This window comes from Hippopotamus amphibius, chromosome 4 (assembly GCF_030028045.1).
Source record: "Hippopotamus amphibius kiboko isolate mHipAmp2 chromosome 4, mHipAmp2.hap2, whole genome shotgun sequence".
Lineage (NCBI taxonomy): Eukaryota > Metazoa > Chordata > Mammalia > Artiodactyla > Hippopotamidae > Hippopotamus > Hippopotamus amphibius.
In genome coordinates, this window is record NC_080189.1 from 157,859,875 (window position 1) to 157,879,132 (window position 19,258).

A 19,258-nucleotide genomic window follows, 5' to 3' on the forward strand; every position below is an offset into this window, starting at 1 on the left:
GGTAGAGTTGAGAATCCTCCCATAGTTTTCTTAGACTTCTGTATATTAATTTCCTTGTCATATTTTTGCTCACTTTTTCATTGAGTTGTTTTCCATATTGATTTGTAATGGCTTTGTATATAATAAAAACATTAATCTTCGCCTATTTTACATAGTGCAAATATTCTCCCCAGTTTTACATCAGTTGTTTAACCCAATTTTAGTTTTAGTCTTCCTTTTGGAATGCTAACTTTTATGCAATCCTATCTTTCAGTCCTTTTCTTCATGGTTTCTGGCTTTGATGGCGTGCATAGAAAGACCCTTCCTACCCCAAGGTTATAAAATCATTGGAAAATGCTGTTGAAATGCCACTTTTAATATTTAGTAAATGCTCTTGCAAAATCTAGTCTAAGCCGAAGTCCTCTGATTCTTCCTTTAACCTGTCTTTTCCGAGGTCTGGTCCTTACCATGGTGACTACAGCAGGATACCTATTTATGTCTACATATAAAGCCATATGGGTCCAGCAAATGCCTGTTATTCCTCTTTAAAACTTTATTTTTCAACCTACACTTGAATGTTTATTCTTTTAAGTGAGTGTTAAACATTTTGTAAAGGTCCAAGAACTGTGGTAGTTGTATTTAGATTATATTAAATTGTTAGCTAGTTCATGGGAGAATCAGCAACTTTGTAGTATGAAGTCTTTCAATCGAAGCTAGCCTGTAGGCACTGCCTGTCTTTATCCCCTTAAGGTTTTTTGTTTTGTTTTGTTTTGTTTCAAATTCTCAATGAGGGTGTCGGAATTCTCAAATCCCTCTGCACCAGGATTCCTCTCCCCTAGAACCCTGTGAGAGTCCCCCATCCCCACAGCATCCTCCCGCCGCTACACTTAGACTACCCTTCCCTACTCTCCTGCATCCGTATCTCCAACTTCATCTACCCATCGTGGCTGTAGCTTATATCTTTAATTATTTCCTCCATCTTCTATTACATTTATGATTTAAATTTTCTGTTTCTCCTTTTCTACTTTTACTAGATTTATCAGAATTTATAAATCTCCTTTACCTCTGATTTGTTAATTCAATTAAATACATCTATTTTGCCAGTGCTCATCTTCCTGGTTTTAATAGTCATATATCAGACCATGTTTGGATATTTGGTGTATCCGCAGATACACCAAAATTAAAGAACATCTTTGGTGTCTTCTGCCAACTAGAGTGTTTATTACCATGTTCTAAACCCACATAACTCTCCCTGAATTGAGGTAGGGGAAGTAAAAGGCTTTTGTGTCATTAATTTTTTCCTCTATTTCTTCCTTGAAAATTCTGGAGCTAATTGAATTAATTTAGAATTTTAGTTTTAAGATACCAGTAACTTTTTAATCTTTTTTGCAGTGTGCTTCTTTTGTTTAAAGGATCGAAGCTTTTTAAACATATCATCAGACACATTTATATTATCTGCTTTGACTTTGTAGTTACATTATCATATACTCAACCTATTTTCCTAAAAAAGTTCTGCTTAGCACGAATTCTCATACTCTTCATCTGCCCCTTGAGATCTTTGCTTTTGCCTAAATTTTATTTGATCAGGATGCTGTCTTAGAGCCCAGTGTTTGTATACTTTCTTGAGTTTGTTTCCAAAAATATTGTTTTCCCCTCAAATATGTATTTTAGCTGTGTGGTCTTGGATTGTAGTTCTTTTCCTTCATAGGATGTGTAAACCCAGTTTCATTGTTGTCTGTCATCCAGTGTTGTGATGAGAAGTCTAATATGAGAGGAATTATTTTTCCTTTTTAAGTTACTTGCTCTGTCTCCGTGGAAGAGTACAGATTTTTTTGTCCTTGAAGAAATTTCTCCAGAATATGTTCAGATGACTTTTTTTTATTAAGCTTGAGTAGGATTTCTGAGGCTTTTTATTCTAAAAATGCAAGTCTGTCTTCAACTCAGTAAAGCTTTTCAATCTGAAAACTGAAGTTTTAAAGTCAGTGAAGCTTTCTCTCCTTTAAAAAATTATTACTACCGCACCTACTTTTTCTTCTTATATTTGCTGACCTTAAAAAAAAAAGAATGCAGTAAGTTCTCATTTAGCCCAAGCAAGAGTTAAATATTAACCTCTTGTCATGTTTTTTTCCAAACCTTTTTTTTTTAAAAAGTATATTTTAAAATATTGTCTAGAAGATAGGAGTGTTAGCCATTCAGTTATTTTGTAATGGTACTTAGTTTGTGATTTAGAGGAGGGTAACAAGGAAAGCTGGAAGCAGCAGAAAGAAGTCTTAGGGGGAAAATAAACATATTTTATCATGCTTGGGACTTGAATCTTGGGTGTCAGTATTGTTTTATAAGTATTTGTAATGGACAATACAATAGAATATTGTATTAGGATGCTTTTAGCTGAAAGTTACAAAAATCCCCAACTCAAATTGGCTTAAAGAATAAAGTGATGGCTACGTTCCAATAACAAGGGCTACTCGGCCTCACCTCAGTCCAGGCTCTCATGCAGTCACGTTGTGGGTCCAGCAGCTGCAGGTGTACTCACCTCCCGATGTAACAGTGTCCTCAAGAGTGAGGAACACAATTTGCCTTTCATGTTTCTTGTTTAGGAATGAAGAGACCTTTTCCAGCATCCCCCTAGAAAACTCACCTGTACGGTCTCAATACTCAGAATTCACTCGCATGCTGAAACCAATTGTAAGAAAGAACGGAATTCTCATGACTGACATAGACCAGTGGTTCCCAAGCAGAGCTGCTTTTACCCCCAGGGGACACTTGGCCATGTCTGGAGACAACTCTGGTTGTCCCAGCCGAGGGGTGCTGTTGGCATCCAGTAAGCAGAGGCCAGGGATGCTGCTAAAGGTCCTACAGGGCACAGGACAGGCCCACAGCAAAGAATGACCCAACCCAAACTGTTAATGGTGTTGAGGCTGAGAAACCCTGACAGGCAAATCAGAATTTTACCCCTTGAAGCTGAGGAGAGGGCTATTTTGCACTGAAGCATGGGGCTGAAGAGGGGATGGGTGGGTGTCGTAGAGACCACCAGGAGAGCACACTGCAACCCCTCATGTTCCCTCTGATGAGGCTGGTCTCCTGAGCTGCTCAGAAACAATGGCTCAAAGCTGTGGGTTTTAGACTATTATTAAAATTAACTGACTGCATTGAATTTCATGTTATTCTCTAAATCATTTCCAGTCTTGTTGTTTGCCAAATTTCTATTAAAGATTTTTCTAATGAATGTAAGCAGGTCCTTATTAAAAAAAAAATCTAAGAGCCTATGTGTTGCTTGACCAGGAGACGGAAGAAGTGACACTTGGGGGAAATGGTCTGAATTAGACAAGCTTGCCTATCCATCTTGGACTTGGGGACCGGGCAGTGTGGAAGACCGGCAGGGAGGTTGGTCCAGCTTCACAGAGAAATTCACTAGCACATACACCTCAGAGCATCAGGGTTGAGAATTGCCAGAAGTGGCAGTGGTCATGTGTGGAAAATTCACGTTGCCTAGGCATTTGCCTGTTTTTCCTTGCTAAAAACACGGTGGTTTTGGAATGAGTAATAGACTGGAACCTTCTGAATTAAGCAGTTCACAGCCCTCTGCAGATCGACTTGACTATTTTCAGCTTTGGGTACCTTGTCTGTAATATGAAGAAATTAAATTATAAGATCGAACAGGTCCTGTAATTCCCCTTACTTCAGATGAAAAATAGATCCCTTTCTCAGTTCAAGAGAATGCATGATTGTGATAGGAGGTACTTCGAGAACTTGCTTGTTGCTTTTATTGTTTTTAGCATCAGTGGGAAACGCATCAGCATCAGGTGAAATCTCTCAGGCCTGCATATATCTGGTCAAAGCTCGTTTATTGATTTTTCTGCTGAAACTTGCACATATATAAAAACCAAAAAGGCCAAAGTTAATTTTCAGCGGCTCACTGTCTAGAAGTGTAGCTACTCATCTCCCCAAAGCTTGAGTTGCTCTCAAATAAGACACTAAGCTGTAAAAGCTTTAAAATATCTGACCAGGTGGAATGCCTTTCTGGAAGGATCTTTGTGTGCCGGATGCATAATCTGAAATCCCCTAGCCACACCCCTGATTTGTTTCCAGGAGAAATCTGCCACATAGGAAGCTCACTACTTCGGGCATCATTCGTTTCAGTGTTAACATGGATTATGCTAATTTGTAGTTAATTACTGTGCTTTATGTGGACTCCATACTGGTAGAATGACTGAGAGTCATTATCTTTGTAGCAGTAAGGCACGAGGGTAAGGAACTAAGACTATGAAAAAGAAAGGAATTAACATTCATCGAATGCTTTCTGTCTGACAGCCACTCAGATATCTGAATCACATATTAGGTCATTATTATTACCTTAATTTACGTGTGAGGAAATTGTTGCCCAGAGAGGTGAAGTGACTTTCCCAGTATCTCTCGGTATTAATTGGCAAAGCAGAGATTCCAATCTGGGGCTGCTTTGACCTCACTCTATTAGTGCTGAGCACCTGGGCCCACATGTGGGATGGAGGCCCCATCCTGAGGCTCTCGTGGTCCATCATTTCTTCAACAGGCAGATTATTTCCGAGACTGCAGAAACTGGGGCTGGGCTTAACAGGAAGAAAACAAACATCGGAAGGGTTCAAATGACCACCGGGAGGAAGAAATTTCCTGACTCACAGCGTGTTACCTTTGCTTCATCTCACAATAACTGAGAAAAGTTTGCCTTCCTTGGGATCTCTCGTATTTGTCTTTTCCCCTCTCCTCTTCTTGCTTATAATGCCATGGCTGTGGTATTTATTTCTGCTCTTTTCCCTTAGAGACATACCAAAGTCATTTTTTATTTTTTAAATCTCAGGGCTAAAGTGCATTGAATGATTACTGTCTTAGGAAAGACTCAAATGAAGCTGCCTGTGCATCCAGAGAAGCAGCAGGGTACCAGTTTCTGCCTCCTGCTCCCTACTGATAAGATGCTCTGGGAGATAAAGCAGTTTCCCCAGAGTGTTCTAGGTCCCAGACATATTTGCTGGAGGACACCTGTGTGCTCCTTGGGAATAAAGCCCTCAGTTTTCCTCCTGCAATGTTTGGCTTTGTTATTCTTGTTGTTGGGGTTCTTCTTGGTTTGTGCCTGACTCCTGACCTCCAGAAGAAGCGGTACAGACATTTTACCCTAGGCTGGACACAGTTCCTTTGTAACCTTGAAAATGTTCCCAGTGAAATTTTGCATTCTCTTAAAGCCTTCTCCCTTTCTTCTTTGCTCTGACACCTTCTCTTTTTACCTTATTACACTTTATCAGAGTATATTTAATTTTTCTTCCCCTCAAAGGGAACCCTCCTACACTGTTGGTGGGAATGTAAGTTGGTGCAGCCACTATGAAAAACAGTACGGAGGTTCCTCAGAAAACTAAAAAGAAAATTAACATATAATTCAGAAATCCCACTCCTGGACATATATCTAGGCAAAACTATAATCCAAAAAGATACATATATACTGTTCATAGCAGCACTATTCACAATAACCAAGAAATGGAAACAACTTAGATGTCCATCAAGAGATGAATGGATAAAGAAGATGTGGTTCACATATACAATGGAATACTACTCAACCATAAAAAAGAATGGAATAATGCCATTTGCAGCAACATGGACGCAACTAGAGTTTATCATACTAAGTGAAGTAAGTCAGAAAGAGAAAGACAAATACCATATGATATCACTTATGTGTGGAATCTAAAATATGACACAAATAAACCTATCTACAGAACAGAAACAGACTCACAGATATAGAGAACAGACTGCTGGTTGGGGGAGGGATGGAGTGGGAGATTGGGATTGGCAGATGTAAGCTATTATATATAGAATGTATAAACAACAAGGTCCTACTGTATAGCACAGGGAACTATATTCAGTACCCTATGATAAACCATAATGGAAAAGAATTTTAAAAAAAGAATGTGTATGGAAATAAAATCAAGAATAAACAAATGGGACCTCATGAAACTTAAAAGCTTTTGCACAGCAAAAGAAACCATAAACAAGACAAGAAGGCAACCCTCAGAATGGGAGAAAATACTTGCCAACGAGGCAACTAACAAAGGATTAATCTCCAAAATATACAAGCGGCTCATGCAGCTTAATACCAAAAAAGCAAATAACCCAATCCACAAATGGGCGGAAGACCTAAATAGACATTTCTCCAAAGAAGACATGCAGATGGCCAACAAACACATGAAAAGATGCTCAACATCACTAATCATCAGAGAAATGCAAGTCAAAGCCACAATGAGGTATCACCTCACACCAATCAGAATGGCTGTCATCAAAAAATCTAGAAACAATAAATGTTGGAGAGAGTGTGGAGAAAAGGGAACTCTCCTACACTGTTCGTGGGAATGTAAGCTGGTACAGCCACTATGGAAAACAGTTTGGAGGTTCCTTAAAAAACTAAAAATGGAACTACCATATGATCCAGCAATCCCAATACTGGGCATATACCCAAAGAAAACCATAATCCCAAAAGAAACATGTACCATAATGTTTATTGCAGCACTATTTACAATAGCCAGGACATGGAAGCAACCTAAATGCCCATCAACAAATGAATGGATACAGAAGATGTGGCACATATATACAATGGAATATTACTCAGCTATAAAAAGGAATGAAATGGAGCTATATGTAATGAGATGGATAGAATTGAATCTGTCATATAGAGTGAAGTAAGCCAGAAAGAGAAAAACAAATATTGTATGCTAACTCATATATACGGAATCTAAAAAAAAAAAAAAAAAAAAGGGTACTGATGAACCCAGTGACAGGACAAGAATAAGGATGCAGATGCAGAGAATGGACTGGAGGACATGGGGTTGGGGGGGGCGGGGGGCGAAGGGGAAGCTGGGACGAAGTGAGAGAGTAGCATAGACATATATACACTACCAACTGTAAAATGGATAGCTAGTGGGAAGTTGCTGTATAACAAAGGGAGATCAACTCGATGATGGGTGATGCCTTAGAGGGCCAGGATAGGGAGGATGGGAGGGAGTCGCGGGAGGGAGGGGATATGGGGATATGTGTATAAATACAGCTGATTCACTTTGGTGTACCTCATAAGCTGGTACAAGAGTGTAAAGCAATTATATTCCAATAAAGAGCTTTAAAAAAAAATCCCCCAGCCCCCCAAAAAAAGTATGGGTGTGTGTGTATAGCTGAATCACTTTGATTTACAAGAAAAATTAACACATTATAAATCAACTATACTTCAATTAAAAAAATAATTTTTCTCTGCCTCAAAAAAATCCACACCCAGAATGCTGACCAGGAGATTTACAGGGTTTGTTTCAGGGTATCCTCTGATATAGCTGAAGATGACTAGTTCCTTTGCAGTTAAATGACAGAAAAAAAAAAAAGGTTCTAAAAAGCATGGGATAATAAATATAACGTTTCCAACTGAAAGTTAAAAATAAACATTTTCCTCTTGATTTTGTTTCTAATCAGTCAGCTAAATAGTGCCTGAATATTTGCAGCTAATGAACATGGCCCCAATTATCCTGGCCACTAAATACCTAAACCCCAGTTTCCCAGAAGTATTATTACTGTGTTCTCAGGACCATAATTATAAAATATGTTAGAATATTTTGCTCTGAGTATTTTTGCCTCCATCAGATAAGATGAAAAACATTTTAAAAAATATGTAATGCAGTGGAGCCTTATGAAGGAATGAAACATGAATGAAGCGTAGATACTCTCAACGTGGATATTAAATCTTAGTAATGCCTGGAAGTGAAAAAGGAAGTTCTAGAAGAACACAATACGTATAACACCTTTTTCATCAAATTCAGAAACATGCAACCTTCAACAATACTTTTTTTTAGAAGGAAACGAACACAAAATTTGGGATAGTAGTTATGGTGGGAGGTGGGGTGAGCTCATAAGTAACTACTGGTAATTAATTTTTTCGACTAAGTCACAGGTTTAGGGCTCTTCATTATATTATTATAACTGGTTTTTTAAAGGCCCACGTATTGATCAATGACGATAGTTTTTCCCAGTTATGAGCAATCAGTTCTGATCATCCAAGATCTTTTGAAATAGGTCCCGTGGATGAGCTCATCCATTGCAAATCTGAGATTTTTAAAGTTTCTGCTGTTCTCTATTTTTTTGTATTTGTAGCTATTATCCTCAGAGAACTGTTAAAGAAAAAATGATTCAGAGACTTGTTAAAGACAGTAAGCTGGACTTTATTTGTGGGTGGGGGTGGGCTCCTGCAATGGGGTTTTATAGCTGGATAGAGAGATCGGGCTCACCAAAATCCAGTGGGGACTGATTGATCTATTTATGGGAAATTATCAGAGGGACACATCTGGGGTTAGGAGGATTCTTCCTGGACCAGCTCAGCAGGATTCTTGCTGAAGGCAGGCCAGGGTGATAATATTGTGGGTGGGAGATGAGGAATTTGATCAGATGTTGAGGGTGATCAGATACCAAGGGTGGGGGATTTTTCACTAAACTGACTTAGCAGGATTTTTGCTGAAACTGGTATAAGCAGGGCAAGGACAGAGCCCAAGGTTGAGGCCTAGTCAATAAGACTGCAAGGAGTCTGAGGAGCCTGACTCAAGTGTGGTCAAGGAGAGAGTTTTGTTTTGTGTTTTTTAATTTTTATTTTATATTGGGGTAACGTTGATTTCCAGTGTTGTGTTAGTTTCAGGTGTATAGCAAAGTGATTCAGTTACACATATACACGTTATCTCTTCTTTTTCAGATTCTTTTCACATGTAGGTTTACAGAATGTTGGGAAAACTGGACAGCTACATGTAAAAGAATGAAATTAAAGCATTCTCTAGCACCACACACAAAAATAAACTCAAAATGGATTAAACACCTAAATGTAAGACTGGACACTATAAAACTCTTAGAGGAAAAAATAGGCAGAACACTCTCTGACATAAATCACAGCAAGATCTTTTTGGCTCCACCTCGTAGAGTAATGAAAATAAAACAAGAGAGCCTTTATTAGTGCAAACAGGCCTATAGCCACTAATGGCAGAAATACAGGTCAGAGAGATCTTGAAATCATGGGGCCAGGTGGGAATGGGTAAGCCAGTAGATAGGGAGGAATAAGTGCTTTGGGCTGAGCAAAGAGAAGACCACGTCTTTTTGAACCATCTGTTTCTCTGCATTTAAGGTGAAACTTCAGTCTTAAAAGGCGCCAGGCCTCTGGGTTGCCAGCAGTCCAGCTACCTTTGGCGGAAGGGTTTTGATTAAATGATGTACTTCTGTTCATCATTGACCCGTGGGGCACATTTTGTTCCTAAGAAATAAATGCGGGTGCCGTTCATTTGAATCAAGGGTGAACCTCCAGCTGGGATGCACTCCTGTTTCCTGTGATCACATCAGTGTGTTTCTGAGTGAGCGGCTCCTTGATTCTGCAGGCGCTGTCCCCTTCCAGGTGCCGGCTGAGAGAGAGGTTAGCTCAGCTCAACGCTCGCCACGTATCACTACCTTTCTATTAAGGCTTTTGCTCTCTTCGGCGAAACAGAAGTGGGACTTCATTTGAAATGATTCATTGAAATGCTACAAAGAGGGGAAGGGAATGACCTCACTTAACAGTTATTGACATGGAGTCACCATCATCTTTTGTGTGAACAGCTGTGAGCCTTCCCTGTTCCTTTTATGCCCCCACCACACAGCTTCCCAGCCCATTTCTGTCCTCAGCCACCATGATCTTTAGAAGGCTTAAATTAGACCAGATCCTTCTCTCACTTAAAAACTCTCCAATTGCCCTTGGAATAGCATCCATGTTTTTATTACGTGCCAGTGGGGCACACCACCATCTGGCCCCTGCCTGTGTTCCCCACCTCGTCTTGTGCCATTTTGCCCTTTGTTCACCTATGTTCTTGTTACCATGGTCTTTTTTTCTCTTCCTCAGTCACCCTGAACTCATTCCCTCCTCAAGGCTCTTGCACATTCTGTTCCCCCCTTAGAATGTTCCTCCTCCTCCAGATCTTTGCAAAACTGTCATAGTCTCATCATTCACAGAGGGGAACCACCCTGTCTAAAGTAGCCTCTGCTCCCCCTCGAGGGACCCTATCTCATTGCACCTTTATCGTCATCGCCTTTACTGCTCTCTGAAATTATTCTGGTCACGTGTGTGTTTGTGGTTGCCCCAGTTAGAATTAATTTGGGGAATAGGAATTTGAATGATTCCCCATTGAATTCCTGGTGCCCAGAACACTGCGTGGCAGATAGAAAGTGTTCAGGACATGAAAGCAGAACTGAAGATGTCACTGTTATGTGTGTCTATCACGTAGATCACTTCCGACCAGCATGGGGGAAACCTTCCCACTTTTCTGAAATAATATGACAAAGGATAGAAAATAAGTGCACACATCTGAATGACACTTAGTAATCCTGTGACCTGCTAATGTACATTTAAATAAACATTGCTAAAAGAATTAGGCCAACATCAGATGATCTGAGTTTATTTTCCTACACATTGTGTATTCGTTTCCTGATGACCAAAACTGGGTTAATTAGTCTATGCTGTGTCTTTTCTGTTAGGGATATGATATCTGCTGTATCCAATTTGTTTTTTTTCAGCTGAGGAATCGTTGCTGAATTTAAAAAGCGACTTGCTTGTCCCTGTTTCCTGATCTTTTGATGGAAGTGGGTTAGCGGGAAAAAAATGTTTGCTAGAACCAGATAATTAGATCGTTTTGTGTATTTTTCCTATGCTAATACTTCTGCATTCCTTAGAGGGATAATTCCCTCTTTCTCATCCTTTCTCCTGGCCTCTTCTGGGGCTGGGTTTGGAACTTCCTCTCCCCCACCAGCTTGTAGTTCAGCTCCTCAGGTTTCCACGGGACAGTCCTTTGCGCCCCCCCCCCCTTCACCACCTGCCATCCACACACTAGGGCTCTAATTCCCAAGTGGGCTGACGGGAAGGGAGATTGGAAACAGCTTTATAGTTATTTGGTACTTTTATGAGGCACATTGCAAGACGTGTTGAACAATAATGAGTATTAACGGAATTCCCTGGAGGTCCAGTGGTTAAGACTCTGCGCTTTCACTGCTGAGGGCTCACGTTCGATACCTAGTTGGGGAACTAAGATCCCGCAAGCTGTGTGGCATGGCAAAAAAAAAAAAAAAAAATCAGTATTGAGGTTGCAAAGAACAAAGAGCTTTATTTGGGATCTTAAGAACTTTGGGAGACACAGATTCTGGTAAAACCAAAAGAGTATTCTGGGGAAGAGGAAGAGTCAGGGGCTTACAAAAGCAAAAGCCACCATGATGTCCAAGAATTATGGTTGATCCTGACGCAGGAAGGAAAAGATTTGTCCTTAAGGGATAGGCTGTCTTGAGTTGTTTTAGGGTGAAAGGGTCCAGTAAGTATCTTGAGATTCTGGAACATCGAGCAGATGTTCCGGAAGCCTGCATTAAGATAATAAGTGGTCAGAAGTTGAGATTCCAACTGGGCTGAGATGTGTATAAGTCATACTTCCGCAGTTGCCTCCTGGTTCCATTTTATTTATTTATTTATTTTTGTTTTGATTTGTTTTGTTTTCATTTTTTTGGCTGCACCATGCAGGATCTTAGTTCCCCAACCAGGGATAGAACGCTTGCCCCCTGCAGTGGAAGTGTGGAGTTGTGGAGTCCTAACCACTGGACCACCAGGAAATTCTCCCTGGCTCTATTTTAGAGAGCTTTCTTATACCAACTCCATTTTGATTTTCCTTTCACAGTTATTAGGTAAATATAATATCAAATTTTATTAACAATAAAAATTCTCTTCAGAACTTTATTTCTAGAGAGTAACTGTCTTAGGCCCTCTTTAAACCAAAACTTATATGAATCTGAAAATGAATGAATGAATAAATGATGATATAGCCATCTAGTTGATAACTATCGACCTAGAGTCAAGTAACCGGGAATATGAGTTGTAGGTAGAAAAGCAAGGAAAAGAGAGGTCATGTGTTGATTGTCTGTGCTTGACTCCATGCTGGGTGTTTGTATATCTCACCCCAGTTCCTCCTCGTGTCTCCATAAGGCAGATATTATGTGTTCTGTTTAATAGTCGTGCAAACAGAGTCCTAGTGGTTTGATGCAACTCGCTCCCAAGTGACAGTGCTAGTGTGGGCTCCTGAATTTGTAGGCAAGGTCCATCCTCGGTCCAGGCCAACATCCATTCTCTGGCTCTCTCACTTAATTGAACATTTGCATGTTAGTTTCCTCATGTGCAGAAGCGGATAACAGTGCTGGGTTATCTGCCTCCCAAGGTGTTCTGAGAATCACACGGAATGTGAAACAACTTCGAAAATCATGTGCAGCTCTGCAAATACAGGAATGAATAGAAGGAGCACTAGGTTTTAATAGCAGTAGAAGTCAAGCCCATACTCCCTCACAGTTCCTTCTCCTTTTCCTCTTCCGTTTGTTCTTCTAACCCCTCTCCTCAATTCATCTCTTCCCTCCACAGTGAAAATCCTTCTCTGTCAGTTTAAAGTTGCCCAGTAGGAGAGCTGAACTTAGACCCTAGAGTGGTCCCTCTTTCTCTCCTCTTGGGTAGTCTTCAAAATCACTGCAGTAGGATTTTGCCTCCTTCACTCCACTAGAACCACCAATTTTTTCACAAGCACGTTTCATGCCTTTGCCCCAATTAGGGAAAATGCATCCCTTCCTCGGAGGGGATGTTTTCATCTGCACAATGCAGTCTGGTGTCCTTTTTCAGTCAACAACTTGTACAACTGTGTTTGGCCAACAAACACTGCTTTGGCAAGGTCATTGGCGACCTCCTACTGACAAAATCTAACAGACACATTTCACACTTCATCTTACTGAATTTCTTTTTTGACATTTGACGTGGTTGAGAATTCCCTCATAGCACCAACCTCCCTTCCTCAGTGAAGCGGATACCAATGTCGCCTGAGTCTCCTGAAGATCTTGTATTTTCTTAGTCTCCTTCCCAGGCTTTTCTTCCTGGAGCTGCTTCTAGGTTCTGTCTGACTCCAGCCCTCCCTTTTCTCACTCCACCTCCCCCGCCCGCCCTCCGGTTTTTTTTGAAAGGCTTCAGTAGTGGCTACACGAAACATGAATCCCTTTACATTTCTTACAGTGCCTTCAGGGTTCCTTTATACTGTGGGTCCTTGTTGGCTATAGGTCCTGGTTAATTGTTTTTTACAGGAAACTCTCCTTTAAACGATCAGACTCATGCATGGACCAGTGAAAAGTAGGTCTTCTTAGAGAAGGTTAAAGGGAAGGTAGGGCAGTCCCCACAAAATTCCTTTTTGGAGACCTTCAGGCCAGTGTACTTGGTGGAACAGAGTGTTAGCCGGACTCAGCTTGGCCTTGCTGATGTCTTTTATTGGTGACCTTGAAATCAGTGTAGGATGGGCTCATGTCTTCATCGCCACACTCCATGAAAGTCTCCTTCCTCCCCAGTTGCTCATGCCCAGGGACATTCTCCTGGTCACCTGGGCACAGAAGTCTGCCCCAGTAACTTCCGCTACATAGCTCCCCCCTCCCCCCGCCCGCCCCTGGCCCCAAGCATCTGTGTGTGATGGACCTCACTAAAAACAGAGGAGACAGGGTGGCACAAGTGTTTATAATGCCATAGGACAGGAACGTCAATACCAGTTTTAATAGTCCCTCCAGCAACCCTGTCACAGGGAGGGGACTTTCCACTGGTCACTTCCCCAGAGACCCACTCAGCCCTTACCATCTCTCAGGCTCCTGGCCTTCTCTGCCCTGTCTGCTCTCACATGAAGCCCTTGGGCCTTTCGCCCTGTTGTGTTGGCTGTCCCCCAAGCTCACGTAGGCGATTTCCTCCCTAAGAGGATGCCCGGTCCCTGCTGAGGTCACATTTCCCTTGCTCACATGAGGAGGGAGTTACATGCTCTTAGTTTTTGATGAGGCGTTGTGGAGTGAGGGGACCTTGACCAGATGGCTTTACTTCCTCAAACCCAGCTTAACTCATGCTTAAAAAAGGAGGCCACAGGAGCAGGGTGCCAAGCTTCTTTCCGGCTCTACATTTCTGTGACTTTCTGTATCTTCTGAGGTTGGCTTCAAGAATGCAATCCTTTTCGGATATATTGGAATCCTTATGGTACATCAGTATCTGCCGTGAAGTCTTTTTTTTTTTTTTTTTTTTAACTCTATTTTACTTTAAAGAGGATGTAACTACTTTGGCTGCACTTGACAGTGACAGTGGCCTGAGCAAGTAGGGCAGAGAACCTACAAGGACAGGAGACTCTGGGGAGAGGAGAGAAGTCAGGCCATTTAATGAGCAGCTAGCCCTGGGCCCCTGTCCTCAGGGGTACTCAAGCAATGGGAAGGACATCACTTTTGACTACTGTCCAGCTCTTACAAAAGGTGAACTGGAGCCATCTGATATTTGAGGGAAATACAGCAATATGGGGAGGTAGTAACGTTAGTGCTAAGTTCTTTAAGTCAGCTCATCGAAAACCAACACACTTGGACCATATTATCTTAGCTTCCAGTAGGAAGGTTCTAAGTTTAGTAAGTTCCCTACACTTTATACCTTTTTTGAAGGATTGCTGTAAGAAAGGTCCACTTGCAGAATGTTTTTGTGCTGTTTACTTCTTTTAAAATAGACATTATTTTTAGAATGGTTTTTGATTTACAGAAAAATTGTGAAGACAGTTCAGAGAGTTCCCATAGACCTCATCCAGTTTGCCCTATTGTTAACATCTTAGAATAGAACGCTTGTTACAATAAACACACTAATATTGGTATATCATTATCAACTACAGTCCTTCCCTTTTCCATAGTTCCTTAGGCTTTTTTCCTATTTATTTATTAAAATTTATTTATTTATTTATTTATTGGCTGTGTTGGGTCTTTGTTGCTGCACGTGGGCTTTCTCTAGTTGCGGTGAGCGGGGGCTACTCTTCACTGCGGTGCTTGGGCTTCTCATTGTGGTGGCTTCTCTTGTTGTGGAGCATGGGCTCTAGGCTGGCGGGCTTCAGTAGTTGCAGCATGAGGGCTCAGTAGTTGTGGCTAAGGTCTCTAGAGTGCAGGCTCAGTAGTTGTGTCACGCGGGCATAGTTGCTCCTCAGCATGTGGGATCTTCCCGGACCAGGGATTGAACCAGTGTCTCACTCTGTTTCATGCTTATAGGTTCCTGAGGTAAGCTGACTGAGATGTTAATAATTGTTGCATCATTGCTGTTGAGTCTTGAAATATCTTTTCATCATAAACTCTGAAACCACTATTTTTTTCCCCCAGCATTGCATTGGTGTCTGATTGAAACAGCTTTAATAAATGATACAGGGTTACAGGTCTTTCATTAGGGTCAATGAAAAATATTCTGATGATTATTTCAAATTCACCCCATCCTGTTTCATTAATTTCATATGGAAGTTTAGTAACAACTCTGAAAGGATTGCCATAGCTTTCATGTAATTTAAATTGGGTTTTCTTCACATATGCTCACATATCCACATTTCTATATGGTTTTACATATACAGTCCACTGATGGGTATGCTCAACCTCTTCTCTTTTCTTTCCAAAATATCCAGCAACATTACCATAAACCACTGGTTTAACAGCAGTAACCCCCTTCACTCTCCCACCAGAGTCAGGTCCAAATGCAGCCATTCTCTTGAACATACTGTCCTCTGGAAGAAGCTGCTGCAGCCAAGGAAAGAGACCAGGGCGGGCGGGCTCGCCGCTCTCCTCAGAGGCCCGCTTCTCCCGTGTGGGACCAGGAAGAGGGTTTCTGGCAGAAGGAGGACGAGTCGGCCGGATTACGGGGGGGGGCTGGGGGTGGTGGTGAGCGCCTACTCCTCATGTCTCAGACAGGTGGAGAGCTGAATGCGAGAGGTGGAAGTGGTCACGTTGGCCATAGCTCCTTAGTTTTAACCTAATGTCATTTTCCTATTCTAGGATCTCATCCAGATGACCATAGTCCACATAGCTGTCATCTCTCCATGTCTCCTTAGACTTTTCTATGACAGTTTCTTGGGCTTTCCTTATTTATTTATTTTTTATCAAGAAATGCTCTAGGCATTCAAAAAATGTGTGTATATTTATATATACATTTATATCACCAATATAACCACTGTTCAGCCTGAAAAGGAGAGCATTGCAGATATGACTGAAGCTCTGGGTGTTCGCCACTCTATCCCATTCTCCTTTCCTCTCCAAAGATGGCCAATGCCTTAAATGTGGTGTTTCTGTCCCATACATGCTTTGAAACAACTATATATAGTGTTGTTTTGCATATTTTAAAATGACATAAATGTTATCCTGTAAGCCTTGTTCTGTAGTTTGATTTTTTTATATAACATTTTTTGATCTATGTTGCTCCAATTTATTTAATTCCTCAATCATTCTGTTGTACGAATCCACTGTCTTGTGGGTAGACATTTTCTGTCATTGCCATGGTCATTGCAAATGGTGCTGAGCAGACATGCATTATGACTTGCCTTCTGCACATGTGTATACATTCTACCTTGGGCTTTGGGGTGGGAGGATTTCTGGGTGTCGTTTTATCTTTGACAAAACAGTTCATTCATTCATTCAATAGATATGAATTGAGCACCTAAAACGAACAGGTCAGAAACTTAAGGAGGCTCTGGAGGTAGACAGAACAGAAACAATCCCTCCCTCCTCATGGGGCTTACAGTATTATTTGGCAAGACAAACAAATTGAAGATTTAATTAAAGATAAACATGAACTATATAGGTATAGTTATAAAAACATAGAACATTAATTAGTGCTGTGTGCCAGAAAAAAAAGATGAGGATTATTGAGAGATGGTGAACCTTAATATTTATCTTGATATTGTAATTTACCACAAGAATTCCCTACAAGGAAAACGATACTCACTTACTGAATTTATGTACTTCCTCAATGGGGCAATATAAAGTAAAGGGTTTCTCCTTTTGCCTTAACTATCAGGAATCTCACATCTAAATGTAGTGCCAGCTGCAGTGCCTGGCACATCTCAGTTACCTTCAGTACGTTTACATTTTGGCTTTTTTAATAAAGGGTTTTCTTTTATTTTTATATGCCTTGCTTTACATACCACGTCATTTTGGAAGTAGTGAAGGTATAGATCTTAGAGGGAAGATAAGATGTTGGTCACCCCCATTTTTAGCTTTTGAAATAGGCTTCCTTTTCTGGGGGTTTGGGGTGTTTGTGTAGGGGTCTTACAGTACTGGCTTGCTTGATTTCAATGTGAATTTTCCAAACTAATTTATTATCCATCAAGAGGCAATTTGTTCCCTAAATACTTCACTTAGATGATGATTCTTCTTTTTAATCACCACCAACACACACACAAACAGAACTCCTTAGCAATTCCACTTGGCTCTACTGCTATCTTTAGGAACATTTGTCTTGTCTTAACTAATCTCCTTGTAAAGCCATCTAGTTTTCTGTGACACTGTTTACTTTCATTAGGCCATAATTATGGGATTCTGATAACCATGGAGGAGTAGAGAGACAATAAATGGGCTTTTGTGGGTGATTAAATGCTAAAGCAAAGCTGAGATATTTGATAACCACAGCAGTTGTTTCTGCAAGTATATTCCAAAAGCAGGAGTATTATGGCTATTATACAACAAGCAAGCAAAATAAAAAGGCTCCCACAAATCACTCTGCTACTTTTCTCAACCACTGTGCTTTTGAAAGTCTAATGCTCTTTTATCTGGTGTTTTTTTGATAGTCAGTCTGAGTAGTTGGCTCTTGATGGCAGAATGCTATTTAAAGAACAAGTTCTCAATGTGAATATGTCACATCTAAATGAGTGGTTGAAGTGGGCAAAAATGTACCTCATCATCAACCATGTGGAGCATAGTATAGTCTGAAGAAAAATTATGTGTGTGGAGCTATAATTGAACTCAATTTCACAAGGGCTTACTAGCTTTTAATGAATGACTTAGCACTATCAAGAAGAAATGCATGTGACTGCAGGTAATGGAAAACTGGAATAACAAGTAGGGTTTATTATTCTCACATGACAAATCTAGAAGAGATAGGCAATTTCTAGGCTTTGTTCAGTGGCTTGGCAATTCCATCAGAGATCTAGGGGTTTTTTTGTGCTTTCTGTTCAGCTCGTCCTAATGTGTTAGCATTCATCCTTATGCTTATTGCCTCATGATTGCAAAATGGCTGCTGCGGTGAAGTGGTGATGCTGGCCATGGCTCTCCCCCTTTATCGGGATAGCCAAAGTTTCATCATAACTCCCCAGCAGACTTGCTGTTAATTCTAAATGGCTATAATTGAGTCACGTGGGTGCTCTGCATTCAAGGCAAGCTCAGAAGGTTGTATATTTAGCTGAGACATTAAAGCTTCAAAGTGGAAGATGTTGACAAGGAACACATGGGGGATGGCTACTGACAGGGCAGCTAACTACCAGTCATCAGCCTATCGTACCTCGCACACCAGAGTTTTGCAGTTAAGCCTTAAATATAAAAATAAATCCCATCTTCATGAAAATGGAAACCCATTACATACTCGTGTTTATGTCATGCCAGTTCCATAGTTAAAATGGAAAGATGGCAGATGTGGCATACTGCCCATATCAATGTATTTGCTTGTTGACTTTACTGCATAAAGTATGCTGGTGGAGACAAGCCGATCTCACTTCATTTCAGAAGATTTTGCTTTTATTTTTCCTTTTTTGTTGCTGACCTTGAAGATAATTAAGAAAGGTACGTAGACATGAAATGGAGCTTGTTAATTCTGTGTATATTCTTCGAAAAGGCGTGCTTTTATGCCTTAATTGTCTTCAGGTGATCACTAGGGAAAGGGAGCAAGAGATAATTAACAACTACATTCAATTAAAAAATAAATTGGGCCACAAATTTCAATCTCATTTACCATGTTGCCACAGGTTAAAAAAAAAAACAAAATCCTCTTAAATTTCAGGCTTTCCTTTGCTTCCTGTTGACATTCGTCTTCTGGTTATGTCTTGCTGTAAAATAAGCCTCAGTTTTGTGGGTGGATGGGCTCAGCTGGCGCCTCTCATGCCCTGGCTCTCCAGTGGCAGCTGGGGCTGGAGTCATTGGAAAACTTGGGCTGAGTTAGACATCCAGGAGGGCTCATTGTGTGGCCTCTTCATGTAGCATGGGCTTCTCACAGTCTGGTGGCTGGATGCTGAAGCTAAAGTTTCCAAGAGACCAAGGCAAATGCTGCGAGGCTTCTAACCTTGGAAGGCATGCAGCAGCCACCTTCCCTTCGTGGTGAAGGACAGTCCAAACAAAGGCAGGGTCAGAGGCATGGTCAATTGGGGACCATCTTTGGAGACAAGTTACCACAGTCTCCTTCCTTTCCTCCTCTTGG

General features: G+C 41.0%; 1 protein-coding gene and 1 pseudogene across 1 annotated transcript in view; one reads left to right on the forward strand and one right to left on the reverse strand.

Moving 5' to 3' along the window:
- The window catches only part of RGS6 (regulator of G protein signaling 6), a 543,968-nt gene that overhangs the window by 129,802 nt on the left and 394,908 nt on the right, over window positions 1–19,258 (forward strand).
- On the reverse strand, window positions 15,063–15,576 carry LOC130851121 (YEATS domain-containing protein 4-like; annotated as a pseudogene).